The sequence below is a fragment of the Sarcophilus harrisii genome, chromosome 2, assembly GCF_902635505.1.
Source record: "Sarcophilus harrisii chromosome 2, mSarHar1.11, whole genome shotgun sequence".
Classification (NCBI taxonomy): domain Eukaryota; kingdom Metazoa; phylum Chordata; class Mammalia; order Dasyuromorphia; family Dasyuridae; genus Sarcophilus; species Sarcophilus harrisii.
The window spans coordinates 323492721-323513705 of record NC_045427.1 but is presented as its reverse complement, the minus strand read 5'-3'; the positions used below and the strand labels follow the sequence as shown (position 1 = coordinate 323513705).

The 20985-nt window shown below is 33.8% G+C and overlaps 1 protein-coding gene across 6 annotated transcripts in view; it reads right to left on the bottom strand.

The window, feature by feature from the left end:
* The window catches only part of FUT8 (fucosyltransferase 8), a 394186-nt gene that overhangs the window by 308489 nt on the left and 64712 nt on the right, over positions 1–20985 (bottom strand). For 4 of the 6 annotated variants that reach the window (XM_031952733.1, XM_031952731.1, XM_031952737.1 and 1 more), the window contains 2 exons: positions 16290–16378; positions 14154–14254 (listed from right to left, as the gene is read on the bottom strand). The gene's annotated coding sequence lies outside the window, so the exon portion shown is untranslated. The remainder of the gene's footprint in view (positions 1–14153; positions 14255–16289; positions 16379–20985) is intronic. The other 2 variants (XM_031952735.1, XM_031952734.1) reach the window with 1 other exon arrangement.

The window sequence follows — 20985 nt, the reverse complement described above, 5'->3', positions numbered from 1 at the left end:
GATTTTATTTTTCATGTCTGTGGCTGCTTTAAGGCAAGGTCATTTTTGATGCTGTATCAAGAGATTCCACTGCTTAGCAATCCAAGAAACTTTTAAGAGGTTTGTTGGAACTGCAAGTTTCTGAAAATGATTATTTCTACTAAGATCTCCATCTGTCTTCAGCAAATTATTTAATATTTATTTAAGTGTATAATGGTCTCCTTGTTTAATGAAGATGATAACAAATGTGATATAAAGCTTTCTTGAAGTAGCTAGAGCAACCTGATTTGATAGGGTATGTACAACTGTTTGAAAGATTTTTTTGTTTTTATATGGACCTGAAGCCCCTGATTGGTATTGTACCTGTTATTTATATTTCCAAGAAGTTTATAGGGATACCTCAATTGGAGGAAGTTAAATCCTTTGTATCTGAAGATGTCTCTGATTAGTTAATTTGGGTAAGGAAGTATAGCACCCGTCCCACACTCCCATCTAAGCAGTGACATCCTTACTGTTCCTCACATTAAATACTTTATCCTCCAACTTGAGGAATTTTCACTGTTTGTAGCTTATAGCTAGAATTCTATTTCTTGACATTGTGTGGCTCCTGGCTTCCCTACCTTACTTCAGGCCCTATCTAAAAGCCCACCTTTTATAATAACCTTAACCTCAGTCCCCCTTAAAGCTAATGCCCTCCTTCTGAGACTACTCCAATTCAGCCTCACTCTATCTTTATACATAGTCATTTATTGGTTGCCTTTCTCTTAAGTTTGTGACCCTCCTTGAAGTGAGGACTATTTTATCTTTCTTTATATCCTCAGTGTTTAACAACCTGACTAGCATATAGTAGATTGCTGACTTAGCTAGGTAAAAGGCAGTTTTTCTACTGAGTGAATTCTGGGAACCAACTTCTTGCTATCTACTAATAAAAGACATTACTCTTCTCCAGTATATATTCATATCTAGTTATAGGTTTCTTAAGTCTTCTAAAATCACCTCCAGGCTCACTAATTCCAAGTATATGGGCACCAAATTTCTTAGTCTGAAGGAACATTCTTATTTTAATGGCATTACCACTACAAAGGCATTTCTAGGACAATCCTTCCTCATCTTCTGAATGTAGAGATACAAGTCTGATCTGAAAAACATCTTTAATTGCAAAATATCCTGCCTTTTAAGATGTGGTGGTCACAATGGTAATAGTATTTTAATATTTCAAAAAGTTTAATTTTATTCATAACTTTTATAAATCTGCTAAGATTACTATATTAATCAAAATTAATTTTGAATTTGCAAGATTATAATTATTACTAAGTCTTAATTTGATATTATAGTAAAGATTTGTGATAAAAATTGATTATCAGATTTTTGAACCCAACGAGCTTACATTTTTAAATGCTGATTACATAAAGGCTATTATGAAACAAACATATAGTAGGCATTGTCTTATTTTTTACTAAGTTTTTTTAATCAATCTTTTGTTTCTTATATCATAATAGCTATTCTCCCTCAAACCTTCCCAGAAAACCCCCTATGACAAATCATATCTTTAAATCTTTTTTTAAATTATAATAGTTACTATTTACAATACATTTGAAGATTTACAAAGTACTTTACATATGTTATTTCATTTGAGTCTCACAATTCTGTGAAGTAAATGTTATATTCTTCTAGGCATTGTCTTCACAAATATACTATCTAAAATTACATAATCCTCTCCTCACCAAAAGACAAAAATAAAAAACCTTCCAACAGTAAGACTGTGTGTGATGATCAGCTATGACAGACTTAGCTCTTCTTAGCAATCCAAGAAAATGCCAACAGAACTGAAATGGAAAATGCCATCTACATCCAGAAAGAAAATTATGGAGACGAACTGTAAACTGAAACGTACTATTTTCACTTTGTTTTGTTTTTTTCTTTCTTGTGGTTTTTCCTTTTGTTCTGATTTTTCTTTCCCAACATGATTCATATGGAAATATGTTTAAAATAATTTTACATGTAACCTATATTAAATTACTTGCTGTCTTGGGGAGAGGAAAAGTTAGAAAATAGAAAGAGGAAAAAAATCTTATAAAAATGAATGTTGGAAACCAAATTTACATGTAATTGGAAAAATAATATTATTAAAATATAATTTCAAAATTTTAAAAAACTTATGTATCATTAAATATATGCTGTCAATTGCCACAATTTATCTATTAATTCTGATCATACAATGTTTAGTAGCATTAGCATTTTGTATGTTTTCTCTTTCCCCTATAATACAACATTAAAAGTATTCCAAATATTTTTATTTGGATAAATATTCCAAAAATCAATACATGTAAGGCCAGGAAACTGTAGCACCTACCCATTTCATCAGTACTGCTAATATTTTCAGCATAATCTAACTTTACTCACTTTTTTTTTTTAGCACCATTAAGTTGAAAAGAAGTAGTTAACTGAACTAGATTTTGCCACTGGGTATGGCAATCATGAGCTCACAACAATCAAGGTTTGTTTGGTTTCTCAGCCAGTAACCATATTCTGATCAAGATTATTTAAATTCCCTTCATTAATGTTCTCCTTGCAGGTACATTATTTGATGGCATCGTTTCCATGGGCTATCATTTTACCATAGTCAAAGAATACTGTATAATCATAATACTGTATACTGTATAAAGAAAATAATCAAAGTCCCATTTCTGCATTTTGGTGCTTGATGACAAAATTTTTTACCGTTATAGGAATAAACCAGAAATAGATGACTTCTCATTCTATGGCTATCTAGTATGAGATGAATACTGTCTTCAGAAGCCCTGAAGACTTTTTTGAACCAACAAGTGCATGGTGAAGACTTGAGGCAAGTATGGTTCTTAAATTCATGGGCTACTGCATCCCTATCATGTCACTCACATAAGACATTTTACTATGTTGACACTGACAGACCTGGATGGAGCCTTCAGGAAACTTCAAATACTGTAGCACCTATGTATACATTGATCGGTCATACATCATGTCTATTACCACTAATGTCCATAATAAAGAATATGTGATTGAACCTGGAAGAGATATTAAAAGGAAAAAAGGCAACCAAAAACTATACTCTATTATTGAGATTTCTATCCATGGGAAATGGCTGAAAAATCTGTGGTATGTGAATATAATGGAGTATGATTTTTGTTCCATAAGAAATGACAAGAGAATCTCAAGAAATAATCAATAAAAGCAGAATATAGTAAAGAAAACTAGGGAGAAAAACTTATACAAGGATGACACTGTAAGATAAACAACTTTGAAGGATTTAATAATTCTGATTAATACAATCAATAATCAATGATGTCTCCAGAGGATAATGATGATGTTATCCACCCTCCAACAGAGAGATGACAGACTCAAGGTGTAGATATATTTTTGTAGAAAACCATTTTATAGCTTCATTTTTCATAGCTATTTATTCTAATTTTTCCTTTTCTTTCAGTTTTTTAATTGAGGGAAGAAGTTATGAAGTTAAGAAGGGTAAACAATACTAATTTAAAAAACCATTAAAAACAGTTTTAAATTGTACAGAAGAAAATAGAAGAAAGCAAAAACTAGCAGGTCAGTTCTGAGAATAATTTATAAGATTTGTTAGACACTTGCTCTGAAAGACAACCGGAAACAGCAGCTAGAAATCCTTAAGAAAGCAGTGGTCACCCTGAAGCAAAGAATTGAAGAAACAGAACTCAAAAATTCAATGACAACAAGAAAGCAAACAAGGGCAAAATCAGAATATAACAAAACTCAAAAGAATAAATTAGATAGCTACAATCAACAACAATTTATTTGGTAGACAGCTCTCAGCAAGATAACATAAAACTCATTTGTTTCCCAGCAAAGGAAAAAAAAACCTACAATGAAACAAAATACATAAATGAAATTTGTCTAAAAGCACTGGATTCAAAAGTGCAAAGTGGACAGTAAAAGACTACAAGACAACTCCATGTAGGAAAACCCAAATTTAATTCACCCAGTAATGTGATGGCTAGATTTCTAGGATTCCAGGTCAAGTATTACAAATATTTCAAAAGAACAATTGATGTGCCAAAGAACTAAAATTAGAACTGAACAGGTTTTTACACACACACACACACACACACACACACACACACACACTTGTTTTAATCAGACTATCAAAGGGATATTTCATGGACCTAAATAGTAACAAAAATTCATTAGCAGACCCTTTGGGAATAGTTAAAAGACAATGATTTTAGCAAAATCTAAGGAAGTTAAATCTCAAAATTATCAACATGCATTTCTAAAAGAGCTCAACTAGTAGTCACTTTGCTGAGGCAAGGAAGATACAAAGACTAAAATGAAACAGTCTGCATTAAAAACTTTATATTTATATTCCATAGAAATAAACTCACCCCTTGATTAGAATCTGTAAGATTCTGGTCCCATGATATTCATCTAAGAATTAACATTCTTGGTTAAGAATTCTCCAAGACAATGTGAAAGATGGATTTTTTTGGTTTCACAGTTATGAAATTAAATTGTGGAGAAATGAAACAAATTTGGAAAACTGAAACCCACAGGGCATCAAGGAATAACCAGAGTGGCCTGAGAAAATATAAGAATGGAAGCTCCTTGGGGGCTGGGATTGGGTTTTGTAATCATAGTGGTAGTATGAAATTTGAAAAGAATCTTTTGTTCTTTGCCTATCGGATTTCCACTGTTACCTTCCCCTTCTAGAATGGAAGTTCCTAGGAAATGAGGACAGATTTGAGTGGGAAACATCTACTCTGTTAAGCATTTGAGAGCCTCAAGCTTACTCACCTCATTTTTTAGAAACTGCTTTAGAAACTCTAGGCAATGTAGAAAGGAGTCAGGGGGTTGAGGAGGAAAAGCTCGAGATAGAGAATAAAAAAGGGAATGCCCTTTGCATGGATAGGTTTCTCTCTCTAAAACCATGCTTTGTGTGTTGGAGGCTGTGCACTTTTCTCACAAGAAAGAAACTTCTTCCTATACTCATACTAGGACTTCTGATTGTTTTAGTGGTCGCTATTGTCCTACACAAGACTAACAAGTGACATGATAGAGAAATATAAAGACAGTGAAATGGTAGCTCTATTATTCTGCTAATTAGCTATTTTCTAGAGTGATTTGGGGCTATGGCAATTGCACATTTTGCTAACTTTAAATTAACTGGTCTGAAGAATGTTATTCTTACAAATAATCTAATCAAAACCAAAAAATTATATATAGCAAATCAAATACAAGGATCAAAACTAATACACTTAATAACTAATGAGTTGACAAAGAAAGCAAACATGCTACTACTAAATTGGAAGTCTATAAATATTATAAAGGAAAAAAATAAAAAATATTTTGGAGACAAAATGGAATAAGGTAGAAAAATTATAAACAAAGTATCCTACTCTCTAATTGACCTCACATTATTTTAAAGTGGTGAACAAAGGATTCAAATGATTACAGCGTCTATTTTTATATGTGAATGCAGAAAACCAGCATAGACTCTATTAAGTACAAGTCTATAAGAATCTGCACTGATTTTTTTTAAACACTCAAAAGAATTATAAGTATCCTCTTTAAACACCTGTCAGCAAAATAATGAGAATCTGTTTGGATTTCCTCTTCTAATTCATCTTCTATAAATACAATCATAAATAAAATAAATCATCTCATACCTCAACCAAGAATCCTCCTCCTAACTGGAGTAGTGGTATGCAGATAAATATTTAACAATGGACTCCAGGGGAAGAGAGGTGGGAAATGTATCCACAACATACTTTTAAATTTAAGCTGCTTTATTAAAATATTCTCTGTCACTTTAGTCTAGGCATTCAACAAAACAATAAATCAAGTCTTGATTTCTAAGTCATAAATGCTCACACTGAAAATTTAACAACAGACTTTATTATTACATCTCTGCAAGTAGGTTACATAGCTTCCAGTTGACTTCCAAAGAAAGGAAATTCAAACTCCTAGGCAACACATTCTACTTTTGGACTACCCTAATAATTACAGAGTTTTTTCTTTGTATCAAGCCAAGATCTTCAATTTCCAACCCATTGTCCTTAGTGTTGTCTTATAAAACAGAAAAACAATATATAACATCTCTTTCACATGATAAATATTTGAACTCGATTCCTTCCTTCCTTCCTTCTACTCTTGCTCCCAAGTCTCCACTTTCATCTTAAATGTAATCGGTTTTTTCAACCAAACCTTAGAAGTCATGGTTTTTTGTCCCTTCAATCATCATATTCAACCTTCTCTACACATATTCACTTGGTAAATTCTCTTCACAAAATGTGGTGGTATAATCTATCTTGTGAATCCAGTACTCTAGGATCTAGTCTCAAGAACAGAACATAAGTGAGCTAGAACATCTTTTCTAAGGTTAAAATGTTTCTATAAAAGCAGCCTAAAATCATACAGGCCATTCAGTCTGACACATCACAACGAAAATGATAAGTTTTATGTAAGCTTGCAATGCACTAAACCAAGTTCCTGTCAAAAATTGTTATCTGGACATGCTTTCCCCATTATATCCCTGACTCTCTGAAACTCTGTGTAGTGTTTCCCCATTTATACCATCAAAGCATCCCAAATTGCCAAAATACTGCTAGATTCCAAATTGTCATCCACCATAATAACTATACTACCAGTTTCAAGACATCTGTAAATTTCATATAATACTTTCTAATCTTGACATCAAGGGAGGAACTTGATGATTTTAAAAGAGGGAGGTGGGAGAAAAGGGGGAAAGGAAAGCCACTGTGTTGTATACAACTAGCAATATGAATATGTCAGCCATGATTGGTTTATTCCTTTAAAAATTTCTTGGAATTGCTGATTCCTCTTTATTCTCACTGTCACAACACCCTAGTGCAGCCTTTTCTTAAGCTTGGCCTCAAAATATTTAATTCCTTGTCTCTACCAGACTCCCTTTTAATAATGTAAAAATTCCAAAAGCACAGCACTGATCATGTCACTCCAAAAATCTGCAATGTCTTCCTGTTTCCTGCCATATGAAAGAGTTTGCAAGGCCCTCCATGATTCATGATCACTAGACTAGTTCCAACCTATAAAGTCAAATTTACTTCTCATTACTCCCCTTACATTTGTTCTCCATTTCATCTATACCTATGTCTTCACTGTCAATTTCCCTTCTTCCATTAACCAAACTATGCTAATGGTGCTTCCTCCCTCTGAAAAGCTCTATTTACCTATACAAATTCGAAGCCATATTTATGTTTCGCTTGCTCCATGAAGATTTTTGGGCTACTACAGCTCAAAACAACATCTTTCTTTTTTGAACTCCTTATGTAGTTATAATCAATCTTTGAATTGTTTCATATATCTTTAGTTTTGTCTCCTCCATTAGATCAAAATTTCTTTTATATATTCTACTAGAATTAAAATGATACTGTGAGAAATAATTCCACTGGATTTGGGAATGGAAAAGTTAAAAGCCTTTAAATTACACAACTGCAGAGGTAAGTTAAACTATTGAATAGAAACTCTTGGAATGAATACTTGTCCTTTTTTATACCTGAAAGGCAAGTCCTTCCCTTGAAATGCAAGTCCATTTCTTGAAGCCCCAATGGCTCAGTACCAGAGGTCACAACCCATCAGGATTGTATTAATCCTCCCCATGTGAATGTGAATCTCATTATATCATTACTCTTCCTTTGGTGATCTCATTTGGTCATAGTTCAGTTCTTTCCTTGATTCCCTTACTGATGGAATACTACTCTATCTGAAGAGTCTAATTTGCCAGGAGTCTAAGTCTCCTCCTCTGATCTCCTCTTCTCTGATTACATCTGCACCACCACCCTTCAAATGGTTCTCTACCATTTCATTTTACTTTCTTTTTCAAGTCAGAGTCTCCCACCCCATTACATTCCTTTTTTATTATTTTTTATTTCCTTGTTCAGTGTCCTAGCATCACTAGCCTCCATTTCTTAAGTATCAATTTATTTTTCTAATTTTAAATTTCATTAAGTTTCAAAAATTGTAACTATATGGAAACTAAACCCTCTTCTAATTCTCATAATACTAACCACATATTAGGTACTTGATAAATATTTACATAATCATAAAACTGTAGAGAACCTTGAAGATCATCTCTGTCCCCTCATTTTAGAAATCCATAAACTAAGATCCAGAGGTTTTAGGTTTTTTTAAGCTAGTTAGTAGATGAATTTTAATCCCCAAAAAAAGGGTTTCAGCACAGACAAGAATGATTAAAACTCAATTCTCCTTGTAATGCCGGAGAAACTGAGCAAGATAAAGATTAGAGAGTATTTAATAATTTATTAAATGGGAGAGATATACTGGGACCAAATGGATCTATGGTTTGGAACCAGGGCTGAATGAGATTATCGTCTCCAAGAATCCAGCAAATAATGAGAGTTCTCAATGACATATATACACATGGCCCAGACTTGGGATAGACTGAGGCAGGGGCGGAGTCAGGGTGCTGAGAGTGGGAACAGGACTCTGACAATACAATTCTGACAGGGCATGGGGGGAGGAACCCCAGAGATGGGGAAAGGCATCTTGATATGATGGTATCTGACATTCTGATAGCTTGGGATAGGGAGAGACATTCTGATATACTAAAATATAAGATCTTTTATCCTTATCAAATATTCTGATAAAGAGGAAGGAGAGGTTTTGTAGGACTGAGAAGCAGGGAAACTGATTCAGGACTGAGTCAGGAGAATTATGGAAACTGAGAACTGTGGCAAAACATTCTCACTTGATTAGCTGATTGGAGAATCCCTCCAATTTAACTTCTAATTATAGGATGGTTCCAAATATCACTAAGAATAAAACCTGAAAAGGTCCTCTTGGTAAACATCAACCTAAAATGGGACTCTTCTTTGCTACCTCTTGCTTCTCAAACTTGCCCTATTACTTCCCCTTCTGACAGTTTATTTCCAGTGATTTACATGCCACCAGAAAAGGAAATGCTATTGAAAGGGAGTGACACTATACATTCCATTAAAGTAGCTTTTTTTCCCCCTCTTACTCTGTATAGTTCTAAAAATACCTTCTTTTTAAGGTAGAGTATATATTTCTAAGAGCATTAGAGAGAGTTTGTGTGTTGCAATCAGTGAAAGATGTTACATGGTGACAAAAATGGATCAGAGGCAAGCTCAAATAAACTGCTTAATTTGAAATGGTTTCAGTTGAGTCATAGTCTTTCAAAATACCTACACAGCTAATATCTAAAAGCAAGAGAGCCCTATTTAGAGGTTCTTGGACCCCAGCCACAGAGTTTCCTTCCTACTTCCCATCCCACTCTCCTGCAACCTACTCTATTCTTCCTAATTTCTGCAGTCCTGCTAGAAAAAAAAAAAAAAAAAAAACTTCAAATATAGCTCTGAAGTTTCCAGACTATTTTCTAATTGTATGACCCCCCAAAATGTTTCCCTTCAGATCTCAAAAAAATTTTGTTTTGCTCTTAAGTGTACTTATTTTGTAATACTGTTTATTATAGGTATTTGTGTTGCTGACTTTTTCTTCTATTACACTATAAGCCACTTGAAGTCAAGGACTGTATTTTGGGGTTTTATTTTCTTTCCTTTTCCCCACCCCAGCACCTTAAACAAGTACTCTTTAAATAGGAGCAACTTAATAAATTTGGTGACTGATTTTCTTTCCCAGTATTTATTGTCAACACAGTAGACTCAATTTAGCTCAAAATAAAAAAAGAGAAAATGGCCACTGCTTTCGAGCTACAAATAAACATAAAATGGTAACTTATTAAATGACCCTAATAACATAATATAGAATGGGAATGGTATAGTAGAGACAAAGCCAGGAAGACATGTGAGAGAAATTCAAAAAGAATGATTTAGGGAAATTCAGAGTGCTCCCTTTTCTCCAACCTCATTTCAAAATCTCAATCTCTGAGCTAACCTCTTCTATCGGACCTCACTCAACCTTACAAGGAATCTCTACTCTACAGTGAATTCCATTCAAACAAGGTTGGATGATCTGCATACAATGGCCAAAAGTGAGATGATTTTTCTCTCAGCCCCACACTGGAGAAAGTTCATTACTTTTTTTTAAAGCACACCTTTCATTCATTATTAGCCAATCAGAATTGAATGCTAACCTTGGGGGGAACACCTACTCTTTGAAGGGCACAAAGACAATGAACCTGCTGCTAGGAGAGTCTTTGGATTCAAGAAAAAGATGACCAAATGCTTTTATTCAAATGCCAGAATTGTATTAATAAAACTATTAAATTATACAGAAATCATGTCTCTCAAATTTTGACACATGTTGGCTATGTTATCTCAGGTAAATCACTCAACTTTTCAATGTTCCAAGAAGCGAGGACCTTATATTGCAAAGATACAGGAGAGTGTATTTTCTTACCCTCAAATTCCCTATACTAAAAAAAAAAAATCACAATATCAATATGTATTCATTATCTTCTTTTCATATGATTCTAACATTACTTCAAGGAACTGTCTTAAATTAATGACTTAAAATCAACAATACTTTCAAATTTTTGATAGCTTTTGTTTTTTGTAGCACTTGCATTTCCACCTTCTCTGTCTCCCTCCCAGGATATTTTCTAATACAAATCAAAAACTCAACCAACTTAACAAATACAGCAACCAAGACTGACTATTCCACACCAATGATCCCCAACCCTCTACAAAAAAAAGGAGCTACAATCTCATGTTTCTGCTTCAGGGCCCAACATGGTCATTATAATTTCATATGTTTCATGTAGATTGTTTTGTTGTTCTTCTTTCCATTTACACTACTCTCTTCATTGTTTATATTGTTGTCCTGATTCTACTTAGTTCACTGGGCACTGTGCAATTTATAATTCTTTCCATTTTTCTTAGAATGCTTTTTTCCATTTCTTATATAAGTAATATTCCATATTCCTTAAAACACAATAATATTCGATTACATTCATTCACCACAAATTGTTTAACCATTTCCCAATCAATAAGCATGTATTTTGTTTCTTGTTCTTTGCTACTATAGAATGATATGCTATATAAATAGTATATATGGGGCCTTTTTATTACTGACTTTTTTGGGATATATTCTTAGCATTAAAAATTCTGGATCAAAGGGTTTGCAATTTTTTAATTTTCTGCTCTTTCCTCTTTACAACCACCCTTCTCTCCTTATCTCTATACCACCCCTCCAAACCATAGACATAAATATTTCTGTATCAAGAAATGTTTTATTGAAAACAGTAACAAGGGGCAACTAAGGTGGTGCAGTAGATAGAGCACCAGCTCTGAAGTCAGGAGAGCCTGAGTTCAAATTTGGTCTCAGACACTTAACACTTTCTAGGTGTGTGACCCTGAGCAAGTCACTTAACCGCAATTGCCAGGGTGGGGGGACCCAGAAAAACCAGTATCAAACATTAGTATAACTACTTAATGGTCTTTGGTAAAGTTTAATTAATTCAAAAGAATATACCTTTTTTTCATAACTTTTTTCACTGTCAATTACAGCTCACTAACTCATTTTTCCTCCCTTTTCCCAGAGAAGACTCCCTTATAACAAATAATGTAGACATACAAATATATTTAGACAAAATTGTCTAATCAATAACGGGGAAAATCCTAAAAATGCATCTGTAGATTTTTCTCTAATCCATTATCTCTGTAGAAAGGGACACTTGTGAAATGGTTAAGATTCTCCCTTCACCCTAGATCTCTTTAGTTCCCACCCTTGCCATCATTGGTGATCAAAATCTGACTACTTTCAGAAAACTCTAAACATCTGCCCACTGTCTTCAGTATAAGGTGTTCCATTCAAGCTGCCTACAGAAAAATATTACCTTCACCCAAATGATCCTTTTGTCACTAACATTATCCATCTTGTTTAGATCTTCTCACAGTCCTCTCCCACCAGCATCCAAGACATATTCCCTCCTTCCTCAAGGATGAACCATATACTTTTTCAAAAGTATGTATAGTAAAAGTTCTTATTAAAATGCTATAATTTACTTTAAAAGAGTAGCCTACCAAAACATTAAACTGCCAAGTCTTAAAAATTAACAAATCCAAGAAAAATGAACAATTCAAATTAGCCACTCAACCTCAGAACACTGTCTTTTAAAGAATCATGAATATATTTGTATCTATTTTAATATATTTAATAAATTTAAATATCACTGAGAGAACTTATTGTAAGATAAGCAATTTAACTTTGAATCTCTACACCAATGAAAAAAGCATTAGACACAAGATGAAGAGGTAATAGTTCAGTGGAAAATGGTTCTTACTGGTTTGAGAGTTATGATTCCTGGATTTTAACATCAGCTTGGCCATAGTAGAGCTTCAATTTATGCAACTATAACATGGAAGAATCAGACTCAACAATCTCTAATTCTCCAATCAGCTTCAAAATTATATGATAACAATACCAATCTATACAGTTTTGTTGGATTTCACTTGATACCATTCAGAAGTTTTCTGAAAATTCAAAGCTTAAATATTAATTTTGGTAACTGTTGGGACAATCAGGTTTTATGTTGCTTTTCCTAGTTTCCAAAGTGGTCCAAGTAGTACAATTCATTCATTCATTCAAGAGACATTTGCTAAATATATACTTAGGAAATAACACTTTATTAGGTTCTTTGAAGAAAACCAAACTATGATGCTTATCATAAAGCTGTTTAAGGAATCACATGCATGAAAATTATTATAGAACCATAGCAAGTTCATCTGTTACTCTAGCATGCCTAAGTTATTTTCTTCTGTAAGGAGAATCTATTTTTCCATATTGTTAAGTTTTCCCTAGGAATTTGCTTCTGGCTATGTCTTTTATGTTATGTTAAAAAGTTAGAAAAATACATGTGACTTTTAGAAAATATAGGCAAAGCAAGCTTATATAGCCTTAAAAGCTTTCTTTAAACTATGATGAATTCATAACATTCAACACATCAGTGTCTGGGCATCTGTCCATGAAAAATGGTCATGGCTCCCCTCAAGAACATTTTTCAAATTTCTTTATTCTTTCTGCAAATGTTTTATTTCAGAAGCTACTCTTTAAAATTAAATGAATCCATCCTACTTATCTAAAGAAATATTTGAAAAGAGTATAGTAGAAATAAAAACACTTAGAAAAATTGGGCAAGACAAAGTTAAAGTTTTTTATCGAGTTTTTTTTTTTTTTAGCTTTGATATCAAAGCAAAAGACTTTTTTTAAAAAATATAATATCTCAAAAATATTTCATCTGGTTAAAGAAAACTAACCCAAATGGTTTCTCAGAGCTTCCTCTTTGGACCACAATTTCTTCCAAGAAAGAAGGACATTCTGTATTTTCAATCCAAGTAGTCAATTCTAAAAACAATCTTTTTTCTCCCAAAAAACTATCCTACATAAAGGTAACAGGATTCTCACCATTTGCAGGGTTTTATAAAGCACTGAATATTGGAAACAACAAATGTCAAAATGTAAATTTTTCTCTATATTTCAGGTTTCTCTTTTGAACTCATCTGGTAAAAAATTTTAATACCAGCACAAAATTTCAAGAAAAGGCATTTAAAACCATGTTTATTTCTGTATATATATTTCACCTAATCTTTTAGTATTTTAACTGTCTAATAATTGTTCTTTTTCCACTTTAGAAATCTGAATGCTGTATTTTTTAAAATGAGTTTTTTAAAAAAAGCCTTTTAATTTGAGAACACAAAATTCCTATTTTAATACCAGAAGAGAAAGAATAACAAATTCCAAGCATGATACTTAAAATCTAAAAACAAAAGTCAAGTGTTAAAAATGTCAGTCTTAAAGATCAACTAAGCTAATATTTGATACAAAGTGTAGAATAGATGCTGTCAAAAGTCCCAAGTATGCTGGCTATTCATGCAAATCCTACATCTAAATTTAAATTAGTATAATACACTGTAAAGTATATATTATTCATCTAAAAAAACAACAATAGTCTAGGGTATAGGTCTGGTTCAGGGATTACTTTAATTCCGTTGGAAAACTATCCATGTAGAAAAGGAGACATGACTATAGCATAAAGTGAGTAAATGCTTGCGATAATTCAACAGAACAACAAACAAAAAGCAGTTCAACTTGTATCATTCAACTACATTTGGCACATGCATTGATTAAGCACTCTTTCAGCTTTATAGACTCTCAAAAGAAAAAAAGCTCCAAATATATATACTAACCTGGATTTGTTTCGGGGTGCTGGAAAATTTGATTATTTTTCTCAGAAACAGAAACAATCAAAATCATATGTGCCTTCTTTAGATTTGACCAAAGCAGTGATCTGGAAGGAAAAAAAAAAATACCAAAATTTAGTACTCTCTTCACATTTCAAATAATTTTGGTTTATATCTAATGAAAACCCAGCCTTCAATTCCTATTATTTTTGCTGAAGCACACAATAAATTTTTACCGTAACAATGAGGGCAACTTTATCACCTTGACATAAACTATGCTTTTCTATCAAGAATTTTTTTTTAATCTTCTAGCAAAGAAAGAACCTTTATTTACCAAATTACCTTCAAAGACCACCACTCTATATCACTGTCCTTCACAGGTCAAATACAAATCTATAAAACTTTTAAGGAAAAAAAACAAGCAAATCCCTTTGTTTCTTCTACCTTTGTTTTTCCGTTGTAATTTGCTTTCCTTAATTGCCTAGAATTGAGATCTTACCTTTTCACCCAGAAAAGCAACCAATCATTATGAACTTTTACTATATAGCCATATTTTAGCAGACTGCTGGACACTCACTGTAGCACCTTTAACCTGCTTATTGAATAAATCGTCTCTAAGTAACTACATTGCTCTATGAATTCTATGAACTGTTTTACTTAAAAGACATTTGGAAAAATTAGTTTTTATGAAAAGCTTCAATGTTATTTTAATTTCCCCAAGCCAAAAACAAGAAGTCAGTGAAAATGTCCAACTAGAGAAAGAGACTTGGCAAAAACTTCACGATGGCGACTCCATGATATTAAAAGATAGGAACTCTTTCTTTCTTTCTTTCTTTTTTTTTTGTTGAGGCAATTGGGGTTAAGTGACTTACCCAGGGTCACACAGCTAGGAAATATTAAGTGTCTAAGACCAGATTTGAACTCAGGTCCTCCTGACTTCAGGGCTGGTGCTCTATCTACTGTACCACCTAGCTGCCCCAGGAGCTCTTTCTAATAACAAATATGACTCATTAAAATATATATGACCCAAATGACCTCTCAAATACAGGCCTGTAAATCCAAAAAGAAAAAAAAAAAAAATATATCTTTTTCCTGCCCATGAACTGATAATAGAATCAACTTTTCCAGCTATAGTTCTAATAATTATTGTGTGCATTATGGAATTTTATAAGCAGAAATTTTAAAAGGATGAAGTAAATATGAAATAATGTTTGACTCTAGACTCAACAGGGACCCACTGGAATTAAACAAAAGACTGTGTTTCAGGCAACTCATTGGGAAGTCATCTTTTAGAGACATCATCCAGAAAGGAGGGGGAAAAAAAACCACCTTCAAATTTTAAATAACAAAATCTAGATTGGTATATGATATGACTGCTTTTCAGCTTGGGTTTGCAGTATGCTATTCAGAAGACTCTTGTCTTTCCAGCACAGAGTTTAGTATCTATCAGGTACTATTAATAAATGGTTTTGTCTACTTGTCTTTCAGGAATCAAAGAGAATAATGAATTAAAAATCATGGGTTCTAGTCCAAGGTTTGCCACTAATTCCCTAAGTGCCTTTACATAAATCAGGCACTTCATTCCTCTGGATTTTTCTGTTTGTAAAGAAGCCTGGACTAAATGATTCTTAGATGTCCTTTCAGTTCTAAGAGTCTTATGATCAATTACTTACTGGACAATACTTGTCTGTCACCACTTATGCCTTTACTCATTGCTAATTTTAGTAACTAAAAGGCAATTCCAAAATTGACTTTCAAAAGTCTTCAGTTTTAAGCTACTGAATCTTACACTAAAATTTTTGAGACATCTCATATAACATATAAGTACATAAATATATACATATGTATGTATATTAAAAAGTATATATAGTATGTAAGTAGTCAGAGAATGGTGTTTGGGCCACTTAAAAAGAAGTTGACTTACACATCTTTTCCAATAGAAATGGTGATAATGATTTAACTGATTCATGATCCCAGAGAAAAATTGGAAACATGGGTGGTGGTGGTGGGAGCAGGGAAAGGAATGTTAATATAAACACAGGGGAAATGGCAAACAGAAGAGTGGCAAAAAAAAAAAAAAAAAAAAAAAGGCAAGGCTGAGACCAGTTAGATATACTAAACAAGTTGAGTTTGGGCTCATACCTTCAACCAATCAGGACAATACAGGACTCAGGACTAGAGTTTCCCATGATGACTGTTTTAAAATGTCTATAGGAATGCTCTCTCATAGTCTGGAAGGATACATAAGTCAATTGGGATAAAAAGAGAAACATGTCTGGAAATGATAATACTTTCAATAATTCAATGTTATGCTATAGTAGAGGGGATTCATGCACTGACTAGTAAACTAGATTAGATAACCTTTAAGGTTTCTTCCAACTTTGATATGCCATATGAGTCTACCATGAGCTGATTATTCATTACTTCCTAAGAAAGTCCTCATCATTGTTAAGAAATTTTGCCCTATGCCTAAACATGCTAAACAAATTATCTCTGAGAGTTACATTTAAGTAAGAAGTAGCAGTTAGCAAGTCTGTTTTTAAAACTTTTCAATAAAAAGAAATTTGCTTCCAGTCAATTAATTTTTTTTACATTTCCCCCCCACTTTTCTTCCTTAAATACCTCCCCTCCCCCCCACTAGCTTTAAGAAATGGAGGTGTCTTCAGAATGCCTATTTCCAGATGAACTCTAAGCAATTCAATGTTTACAATGATTACTTTTCCAATCTATAAAATGATATTCAGAAAAATAATTCAGTTTCACAATACTTAGTAAACTTACATATAACAAGACCACTTCAGGACTCCTTCAATACAACCATGTTTCAACTACTTTCTCTTGGATAATAACTGTGTTCTGATTTTTTTTTTCTTCAGGATGAATTGCCTTCTCAGCCAGCCATTCCTCTATTTCTGCCAACTCAGCTAATCTGGCCGCATTATATATCATATTTTCAAGAAATATTCCAAATCATTATCATTTGCAATATAATCAACAGGAATTCACCACCCCACTCTTCATAACCACTGCTTTTGTGTCTCTTCAAGCCTTTCATAACAATCTCTTCATTTCTCACATTTGCAGGGAGCTTCTCCTTTCTCTCTTCTTCTCACACTATTTTCTCCTTTATTCATGTCAGAGGTGACCTTTCTCTCCTTGCCAACAGTCAATCTTGATTCCTTCTCATCTTTTATAGCAGATTATTCCCATTTTTACATACTTTCTCTATTCTTCAATCTATCCCTATATAATGATTGGTTCCTTATTGCCTACCAGCATACCATGTCTTCCCCAACCTTAAAAAAAAAAATCCTCTTTTGAGGTAACCATCTTGACAAGCTATTATCTTGTATCCTTCCCTCTTCTAGCCTAAACTCCTTGAGAAAGTTTTCTACATGAAATCCCTCTGCTTCTTCATGTCTCATTCTTTTCTAAATCCTTTGAAATTTGACTTCTGAACTCAAACTGAAAGTGATCCCTTAAAAGTTATCAATAAAATCTATCTTGAGGCTTCTTACCTTTTCAGTAACATCTCATAATATTATCTCCTCCTGGATAATTTATCTTTTCCAGGTTCTTATGACATGCTGGTCTCCTGGCTGATTACTTCTTAGTGGTCCTTTACTAGTTCTACATTCTACTCAGCCTATCAAACTATCGGTGTCCTCCAGGTTTTGATCTCTTTTCACTCTAAACTATTATCACTTAGTGATCTCATCAATTCCCATGGACTTGAATCATCTCTGTTCAAATAATTCCCAAAATAATGTGTTCAGATCGAGACTTCCAGCCAAGATGGCGGAGAGGACACACGCATATCTATCTAGGCTCCTTCTTGCCCTCAGAATACTTTTCATGATATGGCCTTGGAATTAGTGCTTGATTGAAAAAACCCACAAATACATTACCAACAGAAGATATCCTCAAAATTCGTCAGAAAAAGTCTGTTTTGGCTTATGGGCAGGGATGGTTAGACCATGTGCAGACTGCAGGCAGGCAGCGAGAGCATGGAAGACGAACTCACACTGAGCAGACTGGAGTGGGGCGGAATGTACTCCCAGCAGGAGGAAAAGTTGCGGGGAGAACTTCACCCAGTACGAGCTTCTTTGCCCTGGCAGAAAGCCAGTAGATCAGCAGAGAAGCAATAAACACAGGGGGTAAAGACTTCAATACCGAAACACTGGGGTCTCTCGGGACCTGACCACACCCAGAGTGAATCAGCATGCTCTCAGAGAGTGGCCGCTGTGCAGGCAGCACAGCCATTTGTCATTCCACTGCTGCCTCACTGTTACTTCCTGTAGTCTGCAGAAGAAGCTTGGTAATACCATACTGCCCAAAAGGCAGACTGCATTTGCTTTTTGTTTGTTTGTTTGTTTTCTTCGATTCTTTTTTGTCAAAATGAGCAAAAAATTAAGGTGCGCTCTAATTACTAATAGCTTCTATATAGACAGCAGACTTCAAATCCTAAGAAGACTAAAAACAGACTGTCTCCAGAAGAATCCTCAAAGAGGGATGTTATCTGGTTGCCACCACACAAGACTCTCATAGAAGAAATTTAAAAGTCTCTTACAAGAGAGCTAGAAGAAAAATGGGGAAAGGAAAGGGAAGCTTGGCAAGAAGGTCTGGATAAGTCATCCCACTCATTTAAAGATAAGAGTGGACAAAAAAATCAAATCCCTGAAAAACAGAATTAGTGAATTGGAAAAGATAAACAATTCCAAGGAAAATAGAATTAGTGAATTGGAAAAAGAAAATAGCTCTCTAAAAAATAAAATTGGCGAAATGGAAAAAAATTCTATAGAACAAAACAACTCACTTAAAAACTCAATTGGACAATTACAAAAATAAATTTTAAAAAGTAAATGAAGAAAATAATTCGTTAAAAATCAGAATTGAACAAATAGAAATGAATGACTCGAGGAGACACCAAGAACCAGTCAAGTAAAAACAAAAAAAAAAAAAAAAAAAAAAAAGAAACAATGGAAATAAATGTTAAATACCTACTTGGGAAAACAACAGACCTGGAAAAAACGTTAAGTACCTACCTGGGAAAACAATAGACCTGGAAAATAGATCTAGGAGAGATAATCTGAGAATTATTGGAATTCCTGAAAATTATGATGAAAAAAAGAGCCTAGACACTATTTTTCAGTAAATCATCAATGAGAACTGTCCAAAACAAAGGGTAAAATAGACATTGAAAGAATTCATCAATCACCTACTAAAAGAAACCACAAAATCAAAACTCCAAGAAATATTGTGGCTAAATTCCAGAACTATCAGACCAAGAAAAAATACCACAAGCAGCTAGACAGAAAAAAAAAATTCAAATATAGAGGAGCCACAATAAGGATTACTCAGGATCTAGCAGCATCCACATTAAAGGATCGAAGGGCCTGGAATCTGATATTCCAAAAGGTTAAGGAACTTGCTATGTAGCCAAGAATAACTTACCCCGCCAAAATTAGCATTTTTTTTTTCCAGGAAAGAAGATTCAATGAAATAGGTGAATTTCATCTATTTCTGATGGAAAAACTGGAACGAAACAAAAAGTTTGATCTCCAAATATAGGACTCAAGAGAAACATAAAAAGCTAAAAATAAATCTTGAGAAATATATTTCCACTATAAATATACATAAAGAACACATGTATAATTTGGTTTTACAGTTATAATAAAAAAACTAGAGATAGAACCAGAAAAAGGGTAAGGTGGGGGTAATACATCTCACAAAGAGGCAAAGGAAACCTATTATAGGGAGGGGGATGAACATAGTGTGTATCTTACTCTCATCAGAATTGGCTTAAAGAGAAAAATATTAGACATTTGATTTACAGAGAAACTTCTCCCACCTCATTGAAAAGTGGGAGGGGGAAGAGTAATCTAAGCAGAATAGAATACAGAAATTGTGAGGAAAAGGGGTAAGAAAAGGGGAAGAACTTTAAGGTGAGAGGAGGGATCCTAAAAAGGGAGGGCTGTGAGAGGCAAGTGGTGCTCACAAGTATGATACTGGGAAGGCGGTTAAGGGGGAAGGAAAGGAGAAAAGCATAATCAGGGGCTAACAAGATGGCAAAAAATATAGAATTAGTAATTTTAACCATAAATGAATGGGGTAAACTCCCCCATAAAGCAGAAGCAGATAGCAGACTAGATTAAAAGCCAGAATCCTACAATATGTTGTTTACAGGAAACACACTTGAAACAGGGCGATACATATAGAGTAAAGATAAAAGGCTGAAGCAGAATCTACTATGCTTCAGATGAAATCAAAAAAGCCAGGGTAAGCCATCCTGATCTCAGATCAAGCAAAAGCAAAAATCGATCTAATTAAAAGAGATAAGGAAGAGCACTATATCTTGTTAAAGGGTAGCATAGATTGTAATGTTCTCTTTGATTCGATTTTCTTGGGTTCTCTGGGAGCAGCCTTCATTTCAGTTCAGTAATCACCACAAGTGCAGCCAGGTGTTAAAGTCCAAATCCTTTACTATCTCCTTGCCTGGGGCCCAGGCCAGCTTTCTTGAGGTCCTCCTGAATGTGTCTTGGTTTCTGTGGGGGAGATAGGAGGAACACTACCACGGTCTCTATCTTCTCTACTTCTGATTCTAGTTGAGTTTGTCCAAGCTTATATGCTCTCTTATCATAGGTGTGAATCTTGTAGAACTATAGTAAGTACTAAATACATGTACTGAACTCACCATTGTCTTTATCAATTCCACTGACTTAACACCTTGTAAGAATCTTTGTTTCAGAGTTCTGGGATAACAATAAATAATGAAGCAATATCAATATTAAGCATATATGCACCAAGTTGTGTAGCATCTAAATTCTTAAATGAAAAA